Source organism: Musa acuminata, unplaced genomic scaffold (genome assembly GCF_036884655.1).
Source record: "Musa acuminata AAA Group cultivar baxijiao unplaced genomic scaffold, Cavendish_Baxijiao_AAA HiC_scaffold_704, whole genome shotgun sequence".
NCBI classification, from domain to species: domain Eukaryota; kingdom Viridiplantae; phylum Streptophyta; class Magnoliopsida; order Zingiberales; family Musaceae; genus Musa; species Musa acuminata.
In genome coordinates, this window is record NW_027020939.1 from 42,501 (window position 1) to 47,500 (window position 5,000).

The following is a 5,000-nucleotide window of genomic DNA, read 5'->3' on the forward strand; positions in this document are numbered from 1 at the left end:
AGCAACGTTCGCTTACTCGGCCTTGTCCTCTGACTTGCCGGGCTCCCTTAAGCGAATATGAGCTCTGGAGCAGTCCAACTCTCCAGCTGCTTCGATCATACCTCTGCATGATCAAGTCCCTCCCATGGAACTCACTGGTACTTGCATTCGAACTTTTCCCTTGGTGGAACCCAGCCCCCATATGCTGATGACCAAGGTTTTCATCCGATGCAAAATTCGGTGCACGCCCGGAAGACCCGCCTCTGCGGTACCATGGCCTTCACTCCTTGAATCCATAGCCCTTCTTGCCGTCGTGTTGTTCACCAAAGCGGAGCTCCCAGTAGCTCCCGATCATACCTCCATATGATCACATCCCTCACGGGACAAGTTGTGTGTATCGCATTGCCACGAACTGTTCCACCACGATCCGCTGCACCATGTCGCCTCCTGGTGACATCTCCATTGCATTCTGATCCTTGGGGAATAAACTCGAATTGTGAACCCTCCATGTGTGGCCTCTGCCAATACATCGCAGGGTCTCATCCACCTTCGATTTTGTTCGCTCCTTTGGCAATCGACCTTCATCCACCCACTCCTGGGTCACACCTAGATGAAGCACCGCTCTAGGACAGTCCGTCGCCTAGTAGCTCCCGAAGTCCGCCGACTTCGCTGTAATTTGTGCACCATTGCCTGGATCCTGGGCCTCTGCCCCTACCAGCACAATCTCTGCTGCGCACCGCTTCCTTCCTAGCAACTCGAATGGCAACACTGTGGCATATTCTTCAAGAGTACCCGCCTCTGCGTCCTCTTGCCCCGTGCTAAGGCCTTCTGAACTCAACTTCGCCTCCGCAAATTGAGTCGCCTTAGTTCCTTCATCAAATGCTCCTCCGAGATAAGGTGCATGTGCCCCGAAGCTCCCTTCGTCTTTGGCACCATGCAAGATGAGTCCGCTCCGTCAGAATGAAAGACCCATAGAACAACATGATCCCACTCTTGCCTCTGCAAGAGTTCATGTCCTTGACCTCTGTCTAAGGAAAGCACTGTGCCTCTGCTCCATGTTCCAACTTCTATGCTGGCTTCCTCCATGCGGCTTGGGTACTTCGCCAAGTTACACCCAAGTTGCTCCGCTCCTCGTTTCTGCATTGAGTCGATGGTGGCCCTCGCGCCCACCATTCCACGGGTCAGCCCTCCCTTGAGTCCGATCTCCACATCGACTCCAAGTGTGCCTTCATTTGTGTTGCTCCCCCACTTGATCTCGCAATGCATCCACCAATGCATTCTCTCAAGCGAGATCATGCGACGACTCCTCGCCGCTTGCTCAGTCCATCGAGCTTCGTGGAGTTGTTGTTTGTGAGGTACTCCTCCTCAACATGTGAAGTCCGTCTCACATGATTCTCCTTCTGGAGTGCCGAGACTTATCCCTCCTGGATAACTATCCCGTTGGAGCAACATCTCTCTTCGTTTCGGAGACCACCATCCCCTTGGACTACTCCGATCTGCTGAACAAACTGTGCATTGTTCTGCCTCCTGCAAACGCACTTGCTAGATTGCGACTCCCCGTCAATACAGCCCCCACTGCACCCCTCAAGGTCTAGCAACATGCTGAACTCATTGCACACTTCAACCACCTACGGACGTATCCTTCACATGTCGAAGAGAAAGTTTCAATGCTCCATGGTGCCGAGTCTCGGCCGCCTTGGGATGGCCGCGAACACTCCATCGTTCGCATACAAGCCCATGCATGAGTACCGAATTCTTTGAGTTAGCAATTCCCCTCACCTCTGTGAGCTTTGCACAACTCTTTCGATCGCTGAACAACTCATTCCACCTTGGATGGTCTCATTCTTGCCAAGCGCCTCGCTTGCCTAGAGCACCATCAAGTATAGTTGTCAACGTTGAGCCGTAGCTCAAACTCAGCCACCCCAACCTTTGTGCGCTCCAAATTCTTCCAAGCTTGCCTGTTCTCGTGGTGCCTCTTGCGCGAAGGGTTGGCCATTCCTGTGAATGCCAATCTCAGATGCACGCTCCTCTGAGCGACTCTTTTCCCTACATCTCCATGCCCGTTTTCCCCCAAACGGTCGCGCGTGTGCTGACTGCCCTCAACGCAGCCCCACTAGGTCCCCCACGTTTGCATGCTAAGTGTTTCTATGAGTGCTTGTCCCGCTCTGATACCAAATGTCACGACCTTAGCTGGTTTTGCCTAAGGCGTGCGGCACCCTTGCGTGTCCGTCCGCAAAGGTCAGCCTCCCCGAAGCCTCCCATTGTCCCTTAGGACCACCAAAAGAGAGAACGGGTTAGAGAGAACGCCTCAAACGGGATCCACAAGCAAACATGTCCGAAAAACACTTCATAGACAATGCAAATTACAAACAGACTTTACAAGCTCTGAACAGTGGCACAACAAAGGGTAAAATGGTCCATTATAGACCGAAAAGCTCTCGCACGTGTCTACATGACACAACCTTTATTTACAAGCCTAAAGAGGCCACCAACCCAACTAAAATGGGACTATTAAGCCTTCGGCCGCCCCTTTACATTCTGTACAAGGCATGAACATGCCAAACGACACGGACATACATAAGCATTACATCAAACACCTTGTTTAGAAGTTTGTCCGTGACAGGGTGGCACAGGGCTGGATGGGGCTTTCGTATAGCAGGGACGGTGCTGCCTCACGCTTCGCTCGCTGTTCGCCGCTCGCCGCTCGCTCGCGCAACCTAAAATGGCCAGTTTTGGCCCGTTTTTGGGCTGTTTTGGCCTGTTTTTGGTCCGTTCTTGCGTGGCACGGCGACCGTCGTGAGCGGAGCAAAACGTCAGCCATCTCAGCACCCTGGAACCCCCCGGGTGGCACAGGGCTGGATGGGGCTTTCGTATAGCAGGGACGGTGCTGCCTCTCGCTTCGCTCGCTGTTCGCCGCTCGCTCAGCCAAAAATGGCCAGTTTTGGCCCGTTTTTGGGCTGTTTTGGCCTGTTTTTGGTCCGTTCTTGCATGGCGCGGTGACCGTCGTGAGCGGAGCAAAACGTCAGCCATCTCAGCACCCTGGAACCCCCCGGGTGGCACAGGGCTGGATGGGGCTTTCGTATAGCAGGGACGGTGCTGCCTCACGCTTCGCTCGCTGTTCGCCGCTCGCTCGCTCGCTCGCGCAGCCAAAAATGACCAGTTTTGGCCCGTTTTTGGGCTGTTTTGGCCTGTTTATGGTCCGTTCTTGCGTGGTGCGGTGACCGTCGTGAGCGGAGCAAAACGTCAGCCATCTCAGCACCCTGGAACCCCCCGGGTGGCACAGGGCTGGATGGGGCTTTCGTATATAGCAGGGACGGTGCTGCCTCTCGCTTCGCTCGCTGTCCGCCGCTCGCCGCTCGCTCGCGCAGCCAAAAATGGCCAGTTTTGGCCCGTTTTTGGGCCGTTTTGGCCAGTTTTTGGCCTGTTCTTGCATTGCGCGGTGACCGTCGAGAGCGGAGCAAAACGTCAGCCATCTCAGCACCCTGGAACCCCCCGGGTGGCACAGGGCTGGATGGGGCTTTCGTATAGCAGGGACGGTGCTGCCTCTCGCTTCGCTCGCTGTCCGCCGCTCGCCGCTCGCTCGTGCAGCCAAAAATGGCCAGTTTTGGCCCGTTTTTGGGCCGTTTTGGCCAGTTTTTGGCCTGTTCTTGCATTGCGCGGTGACCGTCGAGAGCGGAGCAAAACGTCAGCCATCTCAGCACCCTGGAACCCCCCGGGTGGCACAGGGCTGGATGGGGCTTTCGTATAGCAGGGACGGTGCTGCCTCTCGCTTCGCTCGCTGTCCGCCGCTCGCCGCTCGCTCGTGCAGCCAAAAATGGCCAGTTTTGGCCCGTTTTTGGGCCGTTTTGGCCAGTTTTTGGCCTGTTCTTGCATTGCGCGGTGACCGTCGAGAGCGGAGCAAAACGTCAGCCATCTCAGCACCCTGGAACCCCCCGGGTGGCACAGGGCTGGATGGGGCTTTCGTATAGCAGGGACGGTGCTGCCTCTCGCTTCGCTCGCTGTCCGCCGCTCGCCGCTCGCTCGTGCAGCCAAAAATGGCCAGTTTTGGCCCGTTTTTGGGCCGTTTTGGCCAGTTTTTGGCCTGTTCTTGCATTGCGCGGTGACCGTCGAGAGCGGAGCAAAACGTCAGCCATCTCAGCACCCTGGAACCCCCCGGGTGGCACAGGGCTGGATGGGGCTTTCGTATAGCAGGGACGTGCTGCCTCTCGCTTCGCTCGCTGTCCGCCGCTCGCCGCTCGCTCGCGCAGCCCAAAAATGGCCAGTTTTGGCCCGTTTTTGGGCCGTTTTGGCCAGTTTTTGGCCTGTTCTTGCATTGCGCGGTGACCGTCGAGAGCGGAGCAAAACGTCAGCCATCTCAGCACCCTGGAACCCCCGGGTGGCACAGGGCTGGATGGGGCTTTCGTATAGCAGGGACGGTGCTGCCTCTCGCTTCGCTCGCTGTCCGCCGCTCGCCGCTCGCGCAGCCAAAATGGCCAGTTTTGGCCCGTTTTTGGGGCCGTTTTGGCCAGTTTTTGGCCTGTTCTTGCATTGCGCGGTGACCGTCGAGAGCGGAGCAAAACGTCCAGCCATCTCAGCACCCTGGAACCCCCCGGGTGGCACAGGGCTGGATGGGGCTTTCGTATAGCAGGGACGGTGCTGCTCTCTCGCTTCGCTCGCTGTTCGCCGCTCGCCGCTCGCCTCGCGCAGCCAAAAATGGCCAGTTTTGGCCCGTTTTTGGGCTGTTTTGGCCAGTTTTTGGCCTGTTCTTGCGTGGTGCGGTGACCGTCGTGAGCGGAGCAAAACGTCAGCCATCTCAGCACCCTGGAACCCCCCGGGTGGCACAGGGCTGGATGGGGCTTTCGTATAGCAGGGACGGTGCTGCCTCTCGCTTTCGCTCGCTGTTCGCCGCTCGCCGCTCGCTCGCGCAGCCAAAAATGGCCAGTTTTGGCCCGTTTTTGGGCGTTTTTGGCCTGTTTTTGGGCTGTTCTTGTGTGGCGCGGTGACCGTCGTGAGCGGAGCAAAATGTCAGCCATCTCAGCACC